At 38.7% G+C, this 26,095-nt stretch overlaps 1 protein-coding gene and 1 pseudogene across 3 annotated transcripts in view; one reads left to right on the top strand and one right to left on the bottom strand.

Moving 5' to 3' along the window:
• Positions 1-26,095, top strand: part of NCALD (neurocalcin delta) — a 356,021-nt gene that overhangs the window by 144,595 nt on the left and 185,331 nt on the right. For 2 of the 3 annotated variants that reach the window (XM_027850002.1, XM_027849997.1), the window contains exon 1: positions 1,653-1,780. The gene's annotated coding sequence lies outside the window, so the exon portion shown is untranslated. Of the gene's footprint in view, positions 1-1,652; positions 1,781-26,095 lie in introns of those variants that run through there. The other variant, XM_027849998.1, reaches the window with a different exon arrangement.
• On the bottom strand, positions 9,243-9,541 carry LOC114034341 (annotated as a pseudogene).

The raw sequence follows: 26,095 nt of genomic DNA, 5'->3' as shown, positions 1-26,095 counted from the left end.
CCCTAAAAGAAAAGTCTTTAGGATCCCCTTCCCCACTCCTCCCCTCCATGAAAGAGCCAGTCTGGTTTTTACTGTATCATACTTTTTTTCTCCTTTCAGTATTTTCAGCTAGGTAATTTGATGGAGTTGAAGTCCTTATATATCTTTGCAAATTCTCACACACACATATACACCAAATAATTGTTGAGATTAATAATGTAGGTCTCCTGGAAGGAAGTTTACCCTTGGGGGAGAATAAATTCTTATTGGTCTTCAATTATGATTTTATTCATCAGCTCCAAAGCCACCCTCATATGAAGCCTTTTCCTCATCTTCCCAGGTGTTTGTGCTTTCCTCTCACACTTTATGTTGTATTTATTTTGTATATATTTGCTTCGTAGACAGAGAGGTGGCCTCAGGGCCAGGAAGACTAGGTTTCCAGAGCTTTCTCTGAACACATACTGACTGTGTGACCCTGGGAAAATCACTTAACCTCTCCATGCTCTAGGCAGCTCACTAATGACTGTAAGTTGCAGAGAAGGTACTTCCTGCTGTGATAGAGAGACTGTACTTACTAGGAAGGTCTCTGTACCTGCAAAATCACAGACTCAATCTCCAGCCCCATATTTATAGTAATAGACAACATTTATATGAAGCTAGGTAGCCCAGTGCATAGAGCATTTGGCCTGGAGTCAGGAAGACCTGAGGCCTCAGACATTTACTAGCTGTGTGACCCTAGGCAAGTCACTTAACCCTTTTTTGCTTCAGTTTCCTCATTTGTAAAATGAGCTGGAAAATAAAATGGCAAAACACTCCAGTGTCTTTGCCAAGAAAACCCTAAATGGGGTCCTGAAGAGTCAGACATGACTGAAGTACAACTAAACAACAATAACATTTATGTATCCCTTGAAGGTTTACAAAGTGTTTTGCGTATATTATTTCCTTTTTTCTTCACAATGAGCCTGTGAGATATGTGCTATTACCATCCCCATTCAATGTGTGAGGAAACTGAGGCAGACACAGGTTAAATGACTTGTGTAAGGTCATATAGCTAGTAAGTATCTGAGGTGGTATTCAAACTCAGGTCTTCCTAACCTCTAGTCCAGTACTCTATATACTATACACCAAACTGCCTCCTTATAGTTGAATATGTTGTCATCCCCAATGGAATAAAACCTCCTCAAGGTCATAAAATGTCTCATTTTTGTCTTTTTGTCCCCAACACCAAGCACAGTACCAGACACACAGTTAGTGCTAATCACTAATAATTCCTTCCCCTCTCCTTTATCCTAATCAATCAAGATTTGTTGTTTGATTGATTGGGATAAAGGAGGGGCAGAAAGGAAATACTAGTGATTAATATGCCATCCCTATCATCTAAGAACTTTTTTTGGCATTTATCCATTAGGTATTAAGCCCTGCAATCATTTTGAAACTAAATTCTCATTCATTTGGCAGATCTGTGTCTGTTAATCTCTCATAAAATTCATGTTTAGACCACTTTGAACTAAAAAACCAACTGTACTGGTGTGTTTGTGTGTGTGTGTGTGTGTGTGTGTGTATGTGTGCTTTTTATAGGTATATTTCCTGTTTCCTGTTTGCAGAGCCAAGTGTAAAAAAAAAAAAAGATAAAAGTTATCACTCTTACCTCACCTTCTTGTTTCTATGTCAAATGATTAAATAGAAAATATTTATTGATTATGAGTGATCTTAATTGCAGGGCTGTCGAGCTGCTAGTTGTGAGATCTGCCCTGACATTGAGGAAAGATCTGTCTGCTGTGGACCTCTGGGCCCGAATCTTGTAAGTCTTCATTTTTAAAATTGTCAGTTAAAAAAATCTTTTCAGTCTTCTTCAGAATTCAAATATGCTGTATTCTCACCATTTGTTTGGTGAGGGTGGGCTTTGTTTTTTGATTGTTTAGGGCAGGAAAGGCCTCCTTGCTTTATTTGATGATTTGAGGTGAAGTTTCAATTTCCATTTTCGATCTCTGGGTACCATGAACAGAGCTGCTAGGAAGAGTCTCTCTTTACGCCCACCCACTCCTTTCTAGGAGAATGCCTTCTCTACAAGGGCTTAGATGAGGTAGGATCCTCATTGGTAATGTATTAGGAGCCATAATGGGGATATTTGTGGGATCCTTTGCCTATAGCAATGGTTCTTAACCTGGGGTCATGAACTTTTAAAAAAATATATTTTGATAACAGAATTTGGATATAATTGGTTTCCTTTGTAATCCTATATATTTTATGTTAAATGTTTATAAATATTGTGCTGAAAAGTAGTTTGTAGGCTTCTCTGGATTGCAAAAGGTGTCCACCACACAAAGAAAGGTTAACAAACTTTGCTGGCTGGTTCCTTCCTGGATAAAAGGACCAGTCAGTTGTCTACCTCCTCACTTTCCGATATCTACACTTACTACAAAAAAGTTAAAAGGACATGGTGTAACTGATAGCGGCAACTTTTTACTTTCTTGTTAAAATCTTTCTGAAATACCTCTTCTGAGCAATATTTTGTTCTCTATCAATTTGGGAACAATATTGTTACCTTAAAGAGAATCTCATTGTAAAGGAGGACATGACCCTGTGGGCCATACATCCATGGGGTTTTCTGGGCAAAGATACTGAAGTGGTTTGTCTTTTCTTTCTTCGGTGGATTAAGGAAAACAGAGGTGTGGATTAAGGCAAACAGAGGTTAAGTGACTTGCCTAGGGTCCTACAGTTTGTAATTTATGCAACTGGATTTGGACTCAGATCTTCCTGATTCTGGGCTCCAAGCTCTATCTACTGAGACACCTAGCTGCCTGTAAAGGAGGGGATAACCTGTAAATAACTGGGTACATACAAGATATACGCTGACTGGAAGGTTATCTGAGAGGGGAAGGGACTAGCAGTTGAGGGGAGGAAAGGAGAGGCATCCTGCAGAAGGTGAGGTTGGAGCTGAGTCTTAAAGGATGAAATGAGCATTTTTAATAAGAGCATTACTTGTCTCTTAAAGGACCCCAAAAAGACAGCTAGTCTCTATGGTTGTCTGACCAGCGTGGGGAAATGCTCGTCTAGCCCTTAGTATCATTTTACCTGATTATCTGGAGATTGAGCCTAAGTGAAATGGTTAACCTAATGCATAACTGGGCCGGACTTATGGTACATGTGGCAAAAATAAGATATTTGTTAAAAGTGAACTTAAGCAACAACGAAATGATGCATTTCATGTTGTGCTGACATTGACAGGAGAGGAAGAAAGTCAAAAGAAAAGGAAAACTTTTATGGTTCAGCTTGGTCCTTTCTGGCCATGTCTCTGTGACTTCATTAAATATTTATTTGGTGAGCAACCTAGATTTTCCTCAATGTAATGTGAAAATGAAACAGCCCTGATGCTAATTTTGGAGGCCAGGCATTTGGCAGGAAACTTATTTCAAAGTTATTGAACATCCAGATTTAAGTTATACAAAATCTACTGTTGTTGGTTGATGGGCTGATTCTTGTAATGTAATTACACAAAGCAAACTCCTGAAGGTCCATATCGACTGAGAGCTTAAGAGGAAAGATAGATGGATTACAGTTTAGAAGAGAACTGAGCTAAACTGTAATTAGAAAGAGTCACATTTTAATAAAAAAATCAGCAAAGCACCTATTCCACACCAGGTACTGTGTTAGGAGCTAACAATACAAAAGCAAAAATGCAAAATGGTTCTTGGTCTCAAGGAGTTTATATTACCTGGAGGGACAGACAACATATACATAAGTCAATATGAGCAAGATATATACAGATAACTTGTGGTGGTGGTGGGGCAAGCAGTGGCGGGGAGGGATCAAGGAAGACTCCATGCCGGAGTGGCATTTGAGCTGAGCTTTGCAGGGAACTGGGGATTCTAGGAGGCAGAGATGAGGAGCATAGGAAGATGTTTAATTAAGAAATAACCAAACTAGAGACTATGAGTGCTTCAAGGTGCCCTATTTTATCTAACCCTTTGTGTCTCCTTTAGTGCCTCCAACAGTGTGCTGCACACAGGAGGCAATTAATAAATGATTGCTGTTGTTAGAATAGTGTTCAGGTGTGTTTTAATTCTTTTAAATCTTGTTCCTTAGTATTTTACTTTTTTTGCTTATCCCTGTCATATAAGCCACATTTCTTTTCCATATTTGAACTAGGTTATATATTTCTCAAAAGCTCATTTTGTTGAATAGCCTTGCTCCTGCCAACTGTTCCATTAGATTAGGTAGCAAGGGAAAGGGAGATGTCAGAGATGGTGGGGGGTGGGGGTACCCTAGATGTACAAGGGTAGCTAAATTTAGGATCTAGTGATCCTACATGTAAAACTAGTAATATGGGGTATGCTGGAGCCAGCTTGAGCTGATATATGAAAGTCATTTGTTATATCTTCAGTGTGAGCATTTACAACTTGGAAATTAGCAAATGCTACAAATCAGGACTTGATTTATTGTTTTGTTGATTGTCTAGATTTAATAAAATGATTGAGAAAATAATAATAATTCATTTTAAACTTTAAAGTGCTTCTCGCTTTTCAGAGAGCCAGTTGTTTAATATTTACCCCACCTCTGGTTAGATGAGACCTTGAAGGTCATTAATCTAACCCTTTCATTTTACAAATGAGCAAAGGCTTGGATTTTAAAAAAACACCTTGTCCAAGATCACACAGGTATCAAGCAGTGGAACTGGGATTCCCAAACCCAGGTCTTCAGGCTCAAAAGCCACAGCTGATAGAACTTTATAGAAAAAGAAACTGAGGCCCTGAGAAGTTTAATGTTTGAGAAAACATACCCTCAAGAGATTGACAGCCTGTGTGGCCTGCAATGAATTGTAAATTATAGAAATCTATCATCATAGTTGGTGAGTGGTGAATACCTAACTCTAAATTATGACATTAGGGGAAAAACCACAATGCTCTTGATACTTGGGAGTTTGTCTCTCTAGGTCAGGAATTAGAAAAGGAGAAAGAATCCATTTCTGCTTCTCAGGGATGGGTCGGGAGGTCCTGTCTCAAGTAATGTTGACAACATTAAAGCAATCTTTGTTGTTGTTGTTCAGTTGTTTCAGTCATATCCAACTATTTGTGGCTCCTGTTGGGGTTTTCTTGGCAGAGATGCTGGAGAGGTTTCCCATTTCCTTCTCCAGTTCATTTTACAGATGAGGAAACTGAGGCAAACAGGACTAAGTGACTTGCGCAGGGTCACAAAACACGTGTCTGAGGCCAGATTTGAACTCAGGTCTTCCTGACTCCAGGCCGGCACTCTATACACTGTGCCACTAAACAACCTAGCAGTGGCCAATCGCCTTTGCTGTGACCATGTGGCCACTAAGCTGTGCCCCCTGGCAACATCCAGGAGCGAGAACACTGCTTTAACTTGTCTTCCAAAGGTGAAAGAAAACCAGGCCAACCAACCTCACTTCGCAATGGCTAGTACTCTCCATCTGACCTGCCTCCTAATAGGGACCTTAGCGATAGAAATTTATATATGCACAGCACTTTCTAGCTACCACTCATTCAGATTTGTCTTTTTATCAAAACCTGTGATTTCTTTGGTCTAGGCAACTCCCCAGGAGGAAATTCACGTGTCAGTGCAGCTCTGAAGTTGTTTGCTGCTAAGAATATTAGAAAGTTGGGGGCAGCTAGAGGGCGCAGTGGATAGAGCACTGGCCCTGGATTCAGGAGGACCTGAGTTCAAATTCGGACTCAGACCCATGACACTTACTAGCTGTGTGACCCTGGGCAAGTCACTTAACTCCATTGACTAACTTAAAAAACAATAATATTAGAAAGTTACCTGGAAAAGTAAGAGGTAAAATAACTTGACCAAGGTCATGCAGTATGTATGTTATCAGAGGTAGTAGTTAGATCTGAGTCTTCCTGATTCACAGAGATTGACCTTCTATCCACTATATAGCTCAGTGCTTTTCACCCTTTGAAATAGGTGGTATGAATATTAATATCCTCATTTTACAGTTAATGAAACCAAGGATCCATGACTTTCTCAGGTAGACATGAGCTAATTTCAATTAGGTAGATAGCTGGATGGTTGGATGGATGATTGGTAAGTAGATACATAGATAGATAGATAGATAGATAGATAGATAGATAGATAGATAGATAGATGATAGGTAGATAAATAACTGATAAGTAGGTAGATTGATAATATGTTGTTGTTGTTTGTCCTCTGTTCTCGAAGAGGACCATGGCATCAGGAAGGTGATGCCATGACTTGCACATGAATTGGGTCTAAGTGAGGGAGGGCTGTGCAAAGTCACCAGCCTCACTTTCCCCTCTTGAGCCATCTGAGTTCAGTGGCAAGATATAGATCAGGATAACTGGAGATGGCCACCAGATAGATAATAGATAGATAGATAATAGATAGATGATTGGCAAGTAGGTAAATAGATAGGTGAACACAATGATAGTGGAGTCAATCCATGCAGTACAGAGAATGAAGAGCTGGCTGGGCTTCCGAGCCCTCTGTGAATAGAAGCTTTGGGTAGAGCTTTTTTTTTTTTGTCCCATTTTCCAGCCCTCTAACCAGAAGGTCAGAGAAAACTGAATGTTCTGATGAAGGGTGAATACCAAAGCTGATGCAATCTCTGTAATGATGAGTTTCCTAGCAGGAGGGGGCATGATGATAGTTAGTCAAAACCAAGTCATACAGCTGTTAAGGAAATGAAAATTTCCTTCAATAAAGCAGTCAGTCATAGAACTCTTCAGGTCCTCATCCTTCTCTTTCCTGGATTCCTTATCCTCTTCCTCACAGACCATAAGTTTCAGTATTTATACTCATTTCTCTTCTTTTTTCAATCTTTGCTCTTATTCAAATCTCACCAATTCTTGGACTGTCTACCCAGATGATTCCCAAATCCAGATTTCTAATCAAACCTCTCTCTTGAGTTCTAGTATATATTTCCAATGGTCGATCACCATCTCCAAGTATACGACTTGTTGGCACCTCAAACTCAACATATCCTGACTTTTCCATTTCCATCAATGGTGGTGCCATTAGCAGAAAGGGAGAGGCAGGAGGAGGAATTGGTGGATATGTCAAATTTGAGGTATCCCGGCTGTCAAGGAGCTCACCATCTAATAGGAGAGACAACAGAGAAAGACAGATAGATAAACATTTATCTACTTACTATGTTCCAGTTATGATGCTAAATGCTTTACAATTATTATCTTATTTGATCCTCACAACAATTCTGGGATGTAGGTGCTATTATTATCCTCATTTTTTAGATGAGGAAACAGAGGCAAATAGAGGTTGACTTCCCCAGGATTACACAGCTAGTAAGTGTCTGAGGCCAAATTTGAACTCAGGTGCTCCTGATTCCAGGCCCAGCAATAAAGATAAAGAGATAGGCAGATAGATGATGGATGGATAGAAGGATGGATGGAAGGAAGGAAGGAAGGAAAGATAGAGAGATACATACATATATGCATACATAAAAAGAAAGAAAAGTAGCTTTAAAGGAAAAGACTTTAGTAGCTGGGAGGACAGAAGATGGGCAGGAAATGCTTCTACAGAAGGTGACACTTGAACAGGGTCATGAAGGAAGCTGATTGTTCTAGGAGGTAGAGCTTAGGAGGGCATGGAGAACAGTCAGTGCAAAGGCACAGAGGTGGTAATTTGATATAATTTAGTTCTGTGACCTGGTACATTTCCTTTGTAAAGGACTATGACAGCAGATGAATGCTTGCCCTCATTCTAGGAATTGTTTACCCCAGATTATATTCAGCTGAGTGTTGTTTGCAACAAAGTAAACTCTAATAGATATAAGGAAATTGTGGTGAGTTGTAATTTAAAATTATTGGGCATTTTAAAAGATGTATTTCTTTAGCTATTGTTTATAATATATGCATTTAATTGTAAAAGGATGTATTCAGAGACAGATATGGCTACAGTTCTGAATATGATCTATGGGAAAAATGTGTTTTTGGAAGATGTAAATGTTCTTTTTCAGATTGTAGTAAACATATTTTTCTCTTGTGTATAAAAATTCTAAATTTGGTTTTCTACATTAATCACATTGGCCTATAGAGTTTTCCTTGATTTTTTTCTCTTGTAACTATGGAAATGTATATTGTAGACTTTGGATAATTTGTAATGCTTCACATCTATGCCCAAATATGAGAAATTTGATAGTCCAGACCTGGATAAATATACATTGCTATTCTAATGATACCAAGGGGATAGTATTTAAATCCTGGTATGAATTGTTTTCACTTAGTAAATGACAAAGCAAATGAATATATTCCTATAATCTCTGCCTTAAATCTTTAACAACCTCTGAAATTCAGACTATTAAGATAGCATAGTAAAAATGTTCATCTTCCTGGTTTTTCTGATAAGAATGGTTAGGCTGAAATCTTTGGAATGATTATGTATCTCATTTAAAAAGTTCTGTTTTTATTCTGGATTTTGATGCGGTAAACACAATGCTATCTACAAACAGGGGCACCTGGAGGCCTTCATTGCCTATATAGAACTTCTTTTCTCTTTGGACTGTACATTGGACATCCTCTGTGACAGGCAAACACTTCTCTGGGTTATGCCTTTGTGTGTGTGTGTGTGTGTGTGTGAGAGAGAGAGAGAGAGAGAGAGAGAGAGTTTTGTATATTCCTGGGTGCAGTTTTTGTTCACCTAGTCTTTTTCTCAGAGGAAACTGTACATGAAGAAATAAAATTCACATTATGCACATTAGAGCATATGAATTACTGAATAAAGTTATCTCTAGGGATACCTTTTAAGTAATCTTGTAAGATCTTGGCATATGCCTGGGATGCATCTTGTTAGGAAGGGATCTTTATCTACATACATGTTGTATCCCCTGGTAGAATGTAAGCCCCTTGAGGGCAGGTATTGTCTCACTTTTATATTGTATCCCTAACAGTTAGCATAGTTCCTGGTATGTAGCAGGCATTTAATAAATGTTTGTTGATTAGTGGCAGCAAGGTTGTTAGGGAGCTGGACTTAGAGACAGGAAGACCTGAGTTCAAATTTGGCTTCAGATACTTACTAGTTGTGTGACCCTGGACAAGTTACTTAACCTCTGTCTGCTTCAGTTTTCTCAATTATAGAATAGAGATAATAACAGAACCTGCCCCTCTCAGGGTTGTCATAAGGATAAAATGAAGTAATATTTATAAAGCATTTTTCTTTTTTTTTCTTTTTTTTTTTTTAATGGGAGAGCCAGGGAAATAGCTAGTCTTTTATTGGAGGGAAGAAAACATTACAACACATCTCAAATAAACCAGTCCAGGGGCTCAGTGGCTAAACTGGTGCGGTACCAGCTTGTAATGGGTTCCACAGTTAGGGCAATGCTGTGTCTCGCTTTTGTGAAGCCAGAACCAGATGACTGCACTGTTGTCCTCTTCACCAAATCATCCCTTGCAGTGATCATAATCTCTCTCTCCAAGCCAGTAGCCTGCTCCTCATCAGAAGGGGTACCTCCTCTGGTCGCCATGGAGCGAGCGGTCACCCGATCAGGGCCACAGGCCCTCAAGGCCTGGACCACCAGCGCCCCGGTGCCCCGCAGTAACCTTGAAGCCATCGCGCCTGAGACAACTGCCACCTAAAGCATTTTTCAAACCTTAAGGTGCTATATAAATGCTATCATCATCATCATTATCATCTATTGTCTAAACCATAGGAAACTAGCAATCATTACAGAGTCTGAGTTGAAGAAACCCCTAGAGCCCCTCTAGGCCACCATACCTGAGTAAGAATCCTTTGTACAATGCCCCCAGTAAGTGGTCATACAACCTTTGCTTGGAGAGCTCCAGGGAGGGGGAACCACTACCTTCCAAAACAGCTCATTCCTCTTTGGACTTGCGTTGATTATTAGGAAATTTTGCCCTCCACCAGACTTAAGTCTGCCTCTGTGCATCTTCCACACACTGATTCTAGTTATGCCCTCTGGGACCCAAGACAGGTCTAATCTTTCTTCTAGCAATCATTTTCTCAAACAATGAACATTTTTTTAAAGTGCTTACTATGTTCCAGGCACTGTGCTAACCTTTTGAATACTTGAAAACAGCTACAATTACTTCTCCACCTGCATTGCACCCATCTTGAGGCCCCAACCATGTCTTTTCAGGCTAACAATCCCCAGTTACTTCAACTAATTTTCATATGATATATTCTTCAGTCCTCATCATTCTAGTGTTGCTTTTTTGGACACTTCCTAGTACATCTACATCTTTATTAAAATGTATCACTCAGAACTGAACAAAATCATATTCAATTGCACTAATAAACTCTTACCACTCCAGTGAACTCCTGATCTCATCAATATGGGTATTTCCTCCACTAATATAGATACCACCGTCCTTGCCTGCCTGTGTGATTTACCCACACCCTCCCACAAGTTCACCTGAAGGTAGTCCACCAAACATACTAGGAACCTCTCTCAAGCTACCTCGACACCCTGAGTAAACTAGTGGAGAACACAGTCTGTCCATCGTTCTTGGCACCTGACCAAACTATCTTCTTTTCTATCACACGCTCCTTTGATGACGGACATGCTGTGGGACTTCTTCCCAATTCCTTTTTTTTTTTCTAATGGACTGCATGCAGCTTGCTCACGTGGATGCTCCAGGATATTCCATCATTTCTCTCATAGTTGATATATAGCTTGTTTCTAGCTTTTCCACTGTTACAAATCAAATCATTGTAAATATCATCCCATTTCTGGTCTTTAGAAATCTCTTGCTTCTGATGTTAGGCTTCTGTGATAAGGGTATTGAGTCAGAATGATCATTTCTTATTTTCCAGAAGTGTCTGATGTAAGATGAACGATGGAAGTGTTTTTAATTTAATCCTTGAGCAGACTATAAACGGTGACTCACCGAGCTTTTGCTTTGACCTTGTGTTGAAAACATACCCGATTTTAGGCATACAGCTCTCAGCATGTCCTCATAGGCTCAAATCTGGCCTCAGACACTTTCTAGCTGTGTGACCCTGGGCAAATCACTTCACCTTTATCTGCCTCAGTTTCCTCATCTGTAAAATGGAGATAATAATAACACCTGCTTCCCAGGGTTATTGTGAGGATCAAATGCAATCACATTTATAAAGCATTCAGCACATTGCCTGGCAACTAGTTTGCATTTAATAAATGTTTGCTTCCTTTCTTTGTTTTATCAATAAAATTACATAAATCTTTAATCCTAAGTGAAAATAACACAAAGCAGAATTAGATAGCAAGCTAATATTTTGGGGGGTGGTGGTAGAGAGAAGGGGCCAGTACCTGTAAATGTATCAGTATGGGGAATTTTTGGTGTGAAAAGTCCTTATACTAATTCCCCTAAAACCTATAGTCTTAGAACATTAGGTAGGGGCACCACAAGGTTAAATGAATTGCCCATGGTCACACAACTATTGTGTGTCAGAGACAGAGTTAGAACCCAGGACTTGCTGGCTCTAAGATCAGGCCTCTCTCTCTTTAGCCTCTCAACAATTTTTCTGCCCACATAATTAAGAGTGCTTGCGGCCAATGGAGTGATTTGTTTACCTAGAGGCTATATAAGACAGAGATTTGAGAATTCAGTTTTTAAAAGTAAGTTCTCCATAGCAGAGGAATTTGAAATATCACTTAGCTAACCTAACAAATTATTTTTGTTAAAGATACACTTCTGGGGCCTTTAACATTTCAGAAGAGGGTGATTTAGGCAACTGCAAAAATTGATCGCCTCATGGTGGCACAGAGAAACTTAAATGAGACAGGCTTAATGAGTCCCATTCTTGCTTTATAGGAAAAAGAAAACAACATGACGACCGACAAAAGTATTGCTCTTGGGTCCTCTGGTGACAATGCTTAACATTTTCATGTAAATTATCAGAATGTATATTGGTCTAATGTTCTCCTAATATCTGTGACTTAATCAAGAGTTTCTGGAAATGGAAAGAACATGTTCCTTCTGTCACTGTAGTGCTGAGAAATGGCATTTTAAAATTACTTTAATCATGTGTAATTAGATCTTCCAGAAAGGGCTCTTATTGTATTGTCCTGTTTAGGAATACTTAGGATCCTTTCTCTTAAGTTTACCTAGACTTGAAACTAATATTTGACAGCACTGAGATAATTATTTTTTAAAAACCTCCTTTTTTGTGTTCATTTCCAACTGCAACAAAAAATCTCAAGTGTCACATCTCAGCTGGCAGGCACAAGTGTGTGAGTAATGCGATTGTCACCTAATTCACTTTTTTTAAATGTCTGATAAGGGAGTCCAGTCCTATAAGTCTTTTCATCTTCAAAATGTCATTGGCTAAAAATATGAAAATTGGCCTTTTTGTAAAAATACATGACTTTGGAGTTCTACTTTCCCTATTTCCATATAAAACTACATACATCGTACTGTACATGTAAAAACAAATTTGGAAAGCAGTCTCAAGCTGGCCTCTGAAATTGTGAAAGCAATTATCACATTTTTGTGCGCAAATGCAGTAATGATGTGTGTAATTTGGCAGCTGGGTTTGAAAATTTGGCCTTAAATGGAACGTAGACAGAAAAAATAAATGTTGGAAAATGCTGATATTTTATAAAGATTTTGAATCAAATAATGGTAGAATTATTGCAAGCTACCTTAATTTTTTTATTTTTAAAATGTGTTTTTATTGATGCTTTTTGTTTTTGCCTCATAGTAATTTTTTTTGATAAATTTCATTATTTATTTTAAACACTAAAAGAGCACTACAATTAAGCATATATATATATATTCACATATACATATATACATATATATACATACACACATACACACACCATACATATAGATAGATATGTATAAACATACACACACACATAAATATACACACATATACACTCATACACATATATGTGAGACCATACTATGCTTATTTCCACTTGTCATATGTTTATCTGAAGGTACAGAGCATCTTCCTTCATAAGTCCAAGTCTTCCCCTGTTTTTCTAAATCAACTAGCTCATCATTTCCTACACCACAGCAATATTCCAACCCAATCAGATCCTAAGATATTGTCTATGAAATTTTTCCCCCAAATTTCTTCATTCCTTTTATTTTTGGCTACATAAGTTTTATTTATACAAGACAATTTTAATTTAAAATAATTGAAATTATCCATTTTATACTTCAACAGTGCTCTCACCTTATAATATAGTTTAAAGTCTCATACTGCTGAATCTTCTTTCTTTCCATCTTTTTTCCCTGGTTTCTTTGAAGTCTCTAACCTTTTGTTCTTTCATATGAGCTTTGTTACTATTTTTTCTAACTCAGTAAGATAATTTTTAGTAATCTAATTGGGATAGTATTGAATAAGATTGGTTAGATAAAATTGTCATTTTTATTATATTGGTTTTATCTACTCATGACTAATAAAGATGACTTCAATTATTTAGATCTGACTTTATTTGTATAAAAAGTATTTGATATTTATGTTCATATAGTTCCTGTGTCTATTTTGGCAGGTATACTCTTAGGTATTTTATACTGTCTAGTTATTTTAAATGGTCTAAAACCTTAAATATTACTGCTGACACACAGTATAGTTTCCCTATTTTTCTCTTTTGATTAAATCTATATTAGCTTTAATTTTGTCTGAGATCATGATTACCACCCCTGCTTTTTTTTAACATAATAAATTCTACTCCTGACCTTTATTTTATCTTGTATATATCTCTCATTTTATAGCATTTTCTGAAAGTAACATACTGTTGAATTCAAAATTTTTTTAATCTGCTTTCTATTTTATGGGTAAATTCATCCCATTCACATTCTAAGCTATAATTACTTGTTGTGTTTTTTCTTCCTTTCTGTTTTTCCTCATTATCTTTTTCACCCTATTCCTATCCCTCCTCACTCCATTGCCCTCCTTGTCTAATTCACTTTCAAATAGATACCCTTCTCTGCAATATTTGCTGAAGTGAAAACTTGTTTCCCCTTAGCTTCAATGAAAACTTCTGATCAGAACAAGATCTTGCTGCCCCTGGCCCAGTGGGTCATTTTTCTGTCAATAGGTTCCTAGCACATTAGGTGGACCCCCTAATGGGAGCAAACTTATTGGAGGATCATAGAGCTAAAGCTAGGAGAAACATCAAAGGTGTATCTCATTCAGCTCCTCTCATTTTACAGATGGAGAAGCTGAGTCCCTGAAAAGTTAAATGATGTTTCCTACATCAGTTCAGTCATTTTTCAGTCACATCCAATGCTTCATGATCCCATTTGAGGTTTTCTTGGCAGAGATACTAGAGTAGCTTGCCATTTCCTTCTCCCACTTATTTTACAGATGAAGAAACTGAGGCAAACAGGGGTAAGTGACTTACCCAGGATCATATACCTAGTAAGAACCTGAGACTAGATTTGAATTTAGGAAGATGAGTCTTCCTGACTCCATACCAAGTGCTCTATCCACTGTGCTGCCTAGCTACTCCCAGCATCTCATAGTTGTAAATATAAGAGATTTGAACCCAGCTCTTCCAGACATGGAAGCCAAGCCTCTAACCACTGCTTCTCAATAATGTTGCTGACACTTAATTATAGGGACAATTTCCTCTGATTTTGCCAATGAGAAAACCAAGGTTCTTTGAGGTTAAGTGACTTCACCATGGAAACACAGGAAAGGGGCATAGGTGGAATTTGAACGCAGGTCTTTCAGGTCTCAAGCTCTCAAATGCTCACTCCAGGGTCAATGTTTTTTCTACTGCCCTACACTTCCTTCTCATCACTGGATAGATAATTCAGATGATGAGTTCATAGATTCCTTGGAGTATTTAACATAGTTACACTATGGTCAATTAACCCAGCTTTTGCTGGGTTAATTTTGCTTAATTACCATGTGAATCCAAGAGTTAGATATATGGTAGAATGTAGGCTCTTTGAGGGCAGGGATTGTTTTAGATTCATCTTTGTAGACAGTTAATAAACATTTATTAAGTGCCTACTATGTGCAAGGAACTGTGCTAAGCACTGAGGATCAAAGAAAGGTAAAAGACAGTCTTTGCTCTCCAGGAGCTCACAACACTTAGAATGGGTGCCTGGTACATAATAGGGCCTTAATAAGTACTTGTTGATAGGTTAATTTTGTTTCCTAGAAATTTGTTACCAGCATCACATAGTACTTGGATACTTAGCTGGATCTTTGTCCTCCTATAAATCCAAGGCAGAGAATCTATCCTAATACTTTTTGGATTCCAGTGGAAAATGAGAGCTTCCCACTAGTTTTTCCTTCCTTCTTGCAATAGATTGTTAGCCCCTTGAGGGCAGGGACTGTCTTTTATCTCTTTTTGTACCCCTGGTGCTCAGCACATAGTAGGTGCTTAATAAATGTTTATTGATGGAAATATAACTGGCCCATCTTTTTTTCCCAGTCTTATGAACTTATGGGACTGCTGATGTATTTCACCTTTACCTCAGTTCTGTACTGTCTAAGTAAGTCTCTCAAAGTCTATGTCTTCAAGTAATACAGTCTGAGTTGTATCCTCATCCTTCTGTTGGTAGTTGTCTTATATTCTGAGAAGTACTATAGTAGCCACAGGTAATACTTCCCACAGTGCAGCTGACACCTACTGAAGGACCAAGAGTTTCTTGACCTCTCAAAAGGTTAAGCTTCCAGCATCCAATCTTATGATTGTTCTTCAGTTGTCTTTGCTTAGGGAAAGAAATATAAAATGGAAGCAGCAGCCAAGGGCCGGAGATCAATGCTCACATTCACCTAGACAGCCATGTGTGAGTAGTCACTATGGAGGAGGGGAGATGGGGTGTGGGGAAGCAGAAGAGGTGCCACTCCCACAAAGTCCCATTAAGACTTTTCAAATGTTTTAACAAAAGTTAAAAGAGAGGGTAAAAATGGAAGTTGGCTTTCCCTTTAGAGCACATTGAATGGGTAGCTCTTGCCTCAGTGGAAAATCCTCATCTGAAGCATCCAGCCTCCCCCTGCTTCCATCCCAATGTCCTTCAGCACTGTGCCACACTACCCATGATTCACTGGACCTGTCCTGAAGGAGCATAGTTCAACTTGTCTGCTCCATGGGAGATACTTCCATCCAACCCTTCCTTTACATTTATTGCTTGTAAATTAAGTTTTACTTTTTTATTGTGAACTTGACGATCATCAACGAAGATAAAAATGTCAGTATGCAAAGGAAAACAGGAAAGGGGTCCTGCATTTTATGAAGTACATCCTTTGTAACACTTCTGTATAATTAGATTATCTTCAACTCTACTTGTTTTTATTGATGTCGTTATATCTTTTACACCACAATCATTTTAAAAAAATTTTTATCTTTGCCCTCCATCTCTATAACCCTCCTTTGTATTCTTCCTCAAATATTCAGTGGATTCACAATCTCATGAGTTTGGGAGATGCTTCTAACAGGGCCAATCATAACCCCATCCATACCTCCCCAACCTTGCTTGTTGTCTCAATAATACTCTCATCAAGGATGCCCTAGATCATATATGGATGATGCTGATAAAAATTTTGTATTGATGGGAGAGTAGATATATGGTTGGGCAGTTGTTGGTATTTTCTTGGTCATCTTGTTTCAGTATTAACCTAGTGAAGATTTTTTTCTACCTCTTCAGGATCTTACCCTCTTTCAAATACCTCGTATATTGATCCCTCAGTGTCCTCACAATCGTATCACCCCTAGCATGGATATCCTCTCTACATAATTGGTCCAATCTGGCTGGTTTTCCCAACTTTATTCTATTTAGTGCAATATCTAACATATTTATAAATAGCTGAGGAATGGTGATGTTAAGGGCCAAGTGGAGTGGTTCCATTATCGTTGATGGAGTTTGTTAAAATGTCTTTTGCAAATATTTTTCCATTTTTCTTCAGTTTTTCATCCTTCTCCAGTTTTCTTCTATGGATTCCTGTGAGATGTCTTTGCTTAGTTGGATGCCATCCCACGCTTTCTTTAAACTGGTTTTACTCTCCACTGCTTCTTTCTGCTTTGTAAGATGATGGTTGTTCGTAATCGTTCATCATTCTTCTTGGTAAGACTTTACAGATGACTTTGTATTACATTCTAGTTTAGGTAAAGCATTTATTAAGTGCTTGCTATATGCAGGAATAGTGTTAAATTCAGGGCATAAAAATACAAGCAAAAAGAAAATCCCTGGCCTCAAGCAGTTTACATTCTACACAGTGACGTTGGTTTCCCCGACTGTTCCACAAATAAGACATTCCATGTCTTGTCTCCCATGCCTGGAACATTCCTCAACTCTATCTACTGACTTCCCTGGCTTCCTTTACATGCCATCTTCTACAGGAAGCCTTTTCTAATTCTTTTAAGTTCTAGTGTATTTCCTCTTCTCATTATTTCCTATTTATTCTATATATGGCTTGTTTGTATATATGTGTTTGCATGTTTTCTTCCACAATAGATAGTAAGCCCCTGCAGGGTAAGTATTATCTTTTGCCTTTTGTTGTATTCCCAGCAGTTAGTGCAGTGCCTAGCACATAGTAGGTGCTTAATACATGTTTATTAATTGATTATTTGGTCTTTCCTTTGTCAGTCCACAAGCATTTATTAAATGCCTACCATATATCAGGAACTGTGCTAAGTCTGGGGATACAGACAGAGAAAGATAAAAGACAAGCAGTCCCTACTCTCAAAGAGCTCACAGTCTAGTAGGAGAGAGAACTTGCAAAGAACCATCTACAAATAAGACATAGACAGGATAAATCAGGGGTAGTCACAGAAGAAAGGCAATAAAATTAGAGAAGGTCTAGGAAAGTCTTCTTGAAGAAGGTGGGACTTTAGATGAGACTTGAAGGAAGCCAGGAAGTAGAGATGAGGAGAAAGAGAGTTCCAGACAAGCTGGATAGTCAGTGAAAATGTCTGGAGTTGAGAGATGGACTTTTTGAGGAATAACAAGATGGTCAGCATCAGTAGATCATAATACATGTGGAGACGTGTAAGGTGTAAGCAGAAGGGAGGAAGAGACCAGACTATGAAAGGTTTTAAAAGTTAAATGGAGGATTACTTTTGATCCTGGAGGTGACAGGATGGATTGGAGTTGATTAAATGGGGGGAAGGTGACATAGCCGTTTCTCTTTGTCTGGTAAGTCAATCTAATGTTTGCTAAGGACCTTTATGGATCTGTTTGTTTGTTTTTGGTCTCCTTATTGTGGATTTTAATTTATGTTGGTTAACCAGATGGATGAAATGATTATAGTTGCTGTCAATGTCAGTTCTATTACCTCTTTCTTATTTTTTATTTCGAATTATTTGTTTAAATAATTCAGAGTTCAGTTCAATCGTACTCCATATCTTTCTCTAAGTAGTATTATTTCTTCTTGCTTTGTGCAATTCTTAGTTCTGATGGGTTGATGATCTGAAGTACACAGCTCTCTCAGAAATGACTCCCCCCCATCACTAACAAGTCTTTTTTTCCTGGTTGTTAAAATAGAATCCGTTTCATTCATTAAGTAGGTTGCACAGTGGTTAGAGTGGTTGGGCTTAGAGTCAAGAAGACATAAGTTCATATTCAGCGTCGGAAACTTACTAACTGAGTGACCCTGGACAAGTTGCTGAAAGCTCTGTTTGCCTCAGTTTTCTTATCTATAAAATGGGAATGATAATAATTGCACCTATCTCCCAAGGTTGTTGTGAGGATCAAATGAGAAAGGATATGTAAAGCACTTTGCAAACCTTAAAGCACTATATGAACAGATTTTTACTGTTATTTAAAAAAAGATGGGCCTTTGTTTCAGTGAGAAAAATGTGATATCGTTCAAAAAACTGCATGTTTTTCCAAAAGCCATTCTACCTGCTCTCTTCTTTATAGCCACTCTGTGTACCACACCCCAAAATGGGTCCCTTTAAGGAAAGAGTCTGATTCAGGCTGAAAAATAATAGGAAGAAAAATAGCTAGAAATAATAGTGACCATGGACCAGTTCTCCTCCCCTCCCCCCCTCCCCTCTTCTGACCCTGATAAGAAGGAGCCCTGAGTACAGGTAATAGATAATTTGGAAATACTGGGACCAGGCTGCCATTTTGGGATGTTTGGGGAAGTTCCATTTTAACATTGTGGTGGGTGTTTTTAATAGAACCATTATTTCATGAAAACATTCCATCAGGTGAGCAAAGAAATATCAGGGCACTTAATATAGATTTTCCCTTTGGTTTTTCCCCTTCACTGCACCCTATTCTGTCTCCATACATTATTTGTCATCTCTGGAGAGCCCAGGGCAGACTCCCAGAGCTGTAATCAACGATGACCTGATGTTGTGTTTCTGGAAACTTCTTTGTTTCTGGTTTCACTGGAACAGTGGCTGTCTCTAAAAGGTAAAAACAGGAAGTATGGACTACAGTAATTTGAGAGGGAGGAAGCTGTTTGTTTGAACTTTGAAAAAAATAAAGTGAATGTCAGATTTTATTCTAGTGTTCTGGTGAGTGGGAGGAGGGTTTCTAGGAATCTTTTATGTTCTAATCAAAACCGACAAAAATCCCATTATTTAGGAGAGGAGATATGCTAAAAAGCTCATTATTTGACTCAGTGTTCATTTAGCAGCTGGACTAGGCTAGTTAGTTTGGCAAACACCAGTCTGGTGAGGCTTCTCTGTCTTATTAGTTCACACAGCTAGAGGGCTTTAAGATTTAAAAGGGACTTTACTTACAATATCCCCATGAGGGAGGTAATATGACTGCTATCGTTCGCATTTTATAGGTGAGGAAACTGAGGCTTAGATAGGGATAGTGATAGACTCTGGTGGCCCTGTTAGCAAGTAGCAGGACTAGAATATAAGTTTCAGGTTCTTGTTTACCAGACTAGTCAGCTTGAGGTAGCTAGGTGGCTCAGTAGACAGATGACTAGGCTTGGAGTCAGGAAGTTCTGAGTTCAAAAATCCAGCCTCAGACACTTACTAGCTGTGTCTGTGACCATGGGCAAGTCACTTATCCTCTCTTGGCCTCAGTGTGCTCATCTGTAAAATGGAGGTAATAATAATACCGTCCTCCCAGGGTTTTTGTGAGGATCAGATGAGATAATTGTAAAGCCCTTGGCACAGTGCCTGGCAAATGTTAGTTAGTATTATTACTATTATTATCATCATTATCATTATGTCTCTGAATAATGATTTTGGCTTCTATCTGATGAATGGTGGTGAAGATGCTGGTAGGATATGGTAGGTAGGATATGGATGCTCAGCAAAAGCATTTCTCAGGCTTTCAGAATCTTTCAACCCGATCTGCAAGGCAGTAGTTGAAGCTTTTATTGGCTAGATATAGTCATGCTCTCTGCTTTTCTCCCTTGTTTGAAATGTTGCTCTGTAACAGTGCCTTTCCTAGGGAAACCAGTGTTTGCTTTCCACTTTTGGATATATCTACTGGGGGAAACATGTGTTTGCTGGTATTTATTGAGGATTTGTTCCAAGTGGTCTCTTTCCTCCTCCCACTCCTCCCACTCTGCCCCCCTTATGAAGACAAATACACACAACAGAAATAATAATGATTGCCATTTTTATAGCATTTCAAATTTTACAAAGTGATATATTCATGAATCATCTCACTTTAGCTTCTCAAAAATCCTATAAGTCAGGATCTGCAAATATTTCTACCACCACCACCACCACCACCACTACTGCTGTTGCTGCTGCTGCTGCTACTACTACCACTACTACCACTACCACTACTACTACTACCTACACTACTACTACCTACTATTAGCTAGCTAGCATTTACATAGCACTTTTAAAGTTTGCAAAACCTTTTGCATATGTTATCTCATTTGATTCTTTCAAGGATATCTTTATAGATGAGAAATGAGGCCAAGAGAAAGGTCAAGTTACTTTCCCAAGATCACATGGCTAGTGAGAGTCTGAGATAGGATTTGAACTTTGGTCTCCCTAGCTCAAATACTATGTCCACAGTACCACTTAGTCTCATTTTACAGATGAGAAAACTAGGTGCAAAAGAGATTAAGTGACTTGCTTATGGTCACACAGCTAGTAAGTATAAGAAATGGAATTGGAACCCAATGTTTCCTGAACCCAAATCCAGTCTCTGTCTGCTACTATCCTCTACTGCCTACAATGAAAAGACTATTTGAGAGATCTAACTTTCTGTCTTTCCTCTTAGCAGCCTTCTGGGTTTTAACTAGCTCAGTCTCCTTAAGACCTAAATTGTCACTGGAAGGATGTTCTTCACTGATTTGTGCTATGGCTCTGGAAAAGAAGTCCTGGGTGAGGAATGGGGGGAGAGAAGGTGGGAGGAAGAAGGCATGGCTCTTGAGAAAGCCTAATACCTAAGGAAGCAACAGGGATGCTGGAAGGAAAGAGGGGCCAACTCTTGCAGGCAAGAACAATGGGAGATAGGGTACAGATTAAGCAACTACCAGAAAAGTGTTGGCAGGGAATCATCAAACCTGGAGGGAAAATCTCTTCTTGACAACATTATTTAATAATTGATTCTAGAGGTGTGTGCTGCACTAGGGGAGCAACAGAGAGTGACTTTGCAAGATACTAATAAAATGTTTTGTCTTCTTCCTGGGGACAAATCCCAGAAAGAGTAAAATAAATGGATGAATAAATGAGTGAGTGAATGAATTAATGAAAAAGCATTTATTAAGTAAACTCTATTCCATACCCTATGCTAAATCCTTTAGATATAAATAGAAAAAAGCAAGACATTCTCTGATCTCAAGGAGCACATATTCCAATGTCTTTTCATCCTAGAGTTTCCTTTCAGTGTTTTTGTATTACTTTCCATGTCCCAGGCTTTGCCTTTGCTTTACTTTGTTCTGGAATTGCTAATGAAAAATAAAAGAAAAGAAAAAAGAAAAAAAAAGAAATTGCTAATGAATGATGGAACCTAGTCCCTTATGCTCTCTGGCTAATTGAATGTTTTGGAAAATAGCTCCATGCTCATTTCAATAATGGAGATAGAATTAAAAGACTGAAGGGTGCCAGAAAAGATAGAGATATTACAGTGGCATGGAAATACAGAAGAGATGAGGATGGGCTGTCTGTTGCCTGAGTAACCAAAGAGGAGAGGAAGAAAAAGAGGAGAGAGGAGAGGGAGGGAGGGAGGGGAAGAAGAGGAGGGAGTGAAAAAGATGGAAGGGGGAGGAAAAGAAAGTGGTAGAAAAGAAGGGGGAGGGTAGAAAAGAGAGAGGAGGACTTGGAAAAGAGAATGAATGCAACGAGATAACAAAAGAGATGATTCCTGTCTTAGAAGGAACCTTTTCAAGCCCAGGGAGCAACATTTCACTTGAAGGATGTTCAAGTTCCAACATTACTGTTGGCTAATGCATGTTAGACTCTGAAAGTAGCATGCTGTTTAAGAGGATCAGTGTGTCACCCCTATCTTGCTTGTCTTTTTTCTGTCCCTTATTGAGGGACAGAATCATTGTTCAAAGTATGAAAGGGCAAACTTTGAACATATAATGGGGAATCTCAAGCTCATAGGCTTTAAGCTGGGGGGAGGTAGAATTATTGAATGGGCTTTCCAGGAAACATCCACCACCCTAACTTGGAGGTCCTTTTAGGGAGCCAGGAGAATAATTAGATCTTTCAAGCATCTCTGTATTTAGCTGACATTTTTCCTATTTTCTTTCTTTCTTTCTTTCATACAAATGTATAAATGAATAAATAGAGACCATTTGTCCAGAGCTCTCCCTTCTCTCCTTCACTACATTTCACAGCATTCAGACATCTTTCCTTATATTTCTTCCTTCATTCCCATCTCAGATGAAGAGATGGCCTTTCTCATTGCTAAGGCCAAGCTCCCCACATGCTCCTTTAATTCCATCCCCTCAGGTCTTCTCCAGATGATTGTTGTCACTATCATCCCTATTTTCCCTCATCTTCAATATTCACTATCAACTGGTTGAGCCAAAGTCAGAATGCTTCACAGAGTCCCTTGTTTTCCTCTTTCTTTCTTTATACTTTGGATGGGCCTTTTTAGTGCATTGACTGTTAAAGTTTCATGCTACAGATCTTAGTATCCCGCTTGTAATGTCAGCTCTATAGCTCCCGAGACATGGGCTAAATTTGTTTCTGTTGATTTCTTCCTGATAAAATATGGGTTGGAATGGGTCAGTATCTTCCTTTTATAAAGATGATCACTGAATAACATTCCTGATCACTGAATAACAACAAGAAAATAAGATGAATTTTAATTGGGACAAAGGTAAAATTTTATACTTGCATTTTTTTTAAATCAACTATTTTAAGTACAGAATGACTGAAATATGGCTAGGGCAAGAGATCACATAAAAAGGGGTTTTAGTGAATTGCAAGATCATTGTGAATCAAGAATGTGTCGCAGTAGTAAAATAAACAAACAAACAAAAAACTCCCACAACATGTGGCGCAGTGGATAGAGCCCTGGCCCTAGAGTCAGGAGGACCTGAGTTCAAATCTGGCCTCAAACATTTGACGCTTACTAGTTGTGTGACCCTGGGGAAGTCACTTAACCCCATTGCCTAGCAAAACAAAAAACAAAACAAAACACAAACAAAAAATATACAATTAAAAAAAACCTACCACAATCTTAAGCTGCAGTAGGAATTAAGATAAATATTGTATTCAGAAAAAAGAAAGTGATCATCTCAATTCTGCCCTGGTCAGGTTCCATTCAGAATATTGTGTGGTTCTCGATTAACTAGAATAGCTCCATGGAAAGATAGACACTGAGGTCCTTTCTTGAGCTAAACTGCCAAGCATTCAAACTCTAATGCAAAGAGCACAACAGGGCTGGCCATATTGTTCAAATGCCAAACCTCGGTTACTGAGAACTCACACAGACCAAGCGCTCACATGGGGGTCAGAAGAAGTGATAAAAGGACACTCTCAAGGTCTCTCTGAAGAACTTTGGAATCAATTGTGTGATATAGGAGACACCGGCACAGGACCGCCCAACATGGCGAGCCTACATCAGAGAAGTCTCTGTGCTCTATGAGAAGAGCGGAATTGCAGTAGCTCAAAAGAGACATGAGAGGCACAAATTTAGAGACATCTCCATTCCAAATGTTCACATGGACTATTTGTGTCTGGCCTGTGATAGAGCCTTCTGAGCTCATATTGGTCTGGTCTGCCACAGTCAGACACGATATATCTTGACCCCAACATAGTGATGGCATTTTGGTCTTCTTTGAGAATGAAGGACAACAACCAACCAAGAAAGACAACTGGGAAGGTGAATAGAACTGGAGACCATATCATACGAGACCCAAGGAACTGGGGATGTTTGATATAGACAAGTCTTTGGGGGGAAATAATAGTTGTTTTCATATTTTTGAAGAGCTACCATGTGGAAGAAAGATCAGATTTGTTCTGATTGGCCCCTGAAGGGAGAAGTAGGAGCAGTGGGAGGAAGTTGTAAGGAAGAGAGGGTATTCAGGCTGAAATATAAGGAAAGTTACTGTAGGTCTTAGACATTAGCATTACTGGTTCCTAGACTGTATTTGGGAGAGCAGAAAAACAAAACAAAACAAAACAAACAAAAAAAAACTCCATTGCAGTTCCTATCAAAGTAAGTTCAATTCAATCCAGCAAAATGGAATTATATTTAAGCCAGAAGTCTGGACTTCTGTGAAGTAAATCTTAAATTCAACAGGATTAAGATGTATTCAGTTAGGAACATCTTTCTTGGCAAAGAGCTGGATAAACTGCAAGAAAATAGCTGAAGGAAGACTTCTAGGTCTGTTGTTCCAGAAAAAACTTGTCATTTCCCAATATGCATTGCTCTGAGCCATTCTAGAAATTACTGAGTAACAACATCGTATAGAATTAGGAAAGGAGAGGGTGTTAGGGTAGTGATGGAGTGAGCTCGTAGCAAGCAAATGCAGAGACATCAGTTACAACACGCACCTCTGCTTGGCAAAGCTTGCTGTCTCATCCTTAGTGTTAGGTTTATGTATTTGAAAATGGTGAACTAGAGGAGTCTACCAAATGCTTTCTCTTCTTTTCCTGTGAGAAAGATGTTGAGGGGACATTTGGGGACATCAAGAAGGACAATGAAGAGAGCCTCCAGAACTCAGTTCAGTTTTTGAAGTAGTAAATGAGCATTTATTAAATGCCTACTACATGCTAGGTCCTGCTGGGGATACAAATAAAGGCAAAAAACATCTGCCCTCAAGGAGCTCATAATCTAATGGTAGAAACAGAAAAATCCAAAAGCTGTCTGTATTGTATCAACCTGTGCCAAGTGGGTTATTAATTATATTTCCCATAGTTTACATGATTGCACATGTATAATCTATATCAGTTGCTTACTGTCTCAAGGAAGAGGGAGGGAAGAAAGGGAGAGAGGGATAGAATTTGGAGCTCAAAACTTTTTAAAAATTTAAAAAATTGTTTTGACATGTAATAGGGGGAAAATAAAATATTATTTAAAAATTTACATTTCCCAGCCCTCTGCTGCCACCCCAAAGTGAATTTAGGAAAACCCCAAAGATTCACTTTCATGCAAAACCAATGAGACACCTTCATACATCTAAGACTCTTTCAGATACTGACATTGGGGTGTTTACTGTGGTATTTCAGTTTATTTCCAAAACTAAAAGAGAACACTCGTATAAAACTTTTTTTTTCAGATCAATTTCTGTCAGATGTTACCTAGATAAATTCTGGAGATTTTCAGGGACTTAAATCTTTTCTCCTTGTCATCGGGAGGGAAAATCTATTCTCTCTTTTCTTTTTAGTCCATTGTTGTCTGAGGACAGACAGACAGTGGCAATCTTTTTTTTACATGCATTCCCACGCCCATTCCCCAACTCAAATTTCAAGTGAAGTTTTTGCATAGGTCCCAGCTTTTCTGAGTTTTTGCTACAAAGCCCCAGAGTACCAAGTCAAAAGCCCTGTACACAGTCAGGCAGGCAGACAGGCCAGCAGGCCATGAATCACACCAGCAGCAGTAGATTTGTTTGTCTTTTCCAGAAGTGCATTTATCACACGGAGTAGCCCATTTTGTTAAAGTGGGCTTGACAGATTAACATCCCCCCTTTCCTTGGTTAGTTGAGTAAGTGATTCAAGTTGCTGGTAATTTAGTGCTTTAGAACAATCATCTGACTAGAAATTGCTAAAGGGTTTCTTAGCCTTCTCTTTCTCTCTTTTCTTCACACAGTCCCCTTCTCCACCCACCCTCATCACCACTTTTTGTGACTGTAGTATTAAGTCAACAAA

This window comes from Vombatus ursinus, unplaced genomic scaffold (genome assembly GCF_900497805.2).
Source record: "Vombatus ursinus unplaced genomic scaffold, bare-nosed wombat genome assembly UNPS02008961.1, whole genome shotgun sequence".
NCBI classification, from domain to species: Eukaryota; Metazoa; Chordata; class Mammalia; order Diprotodontia; family Vombatidae; genus Vombatus; species Vombatus ursinus.
This window is presented reverse-complemented; position numbering and strand designations above follow the sequence as displayed.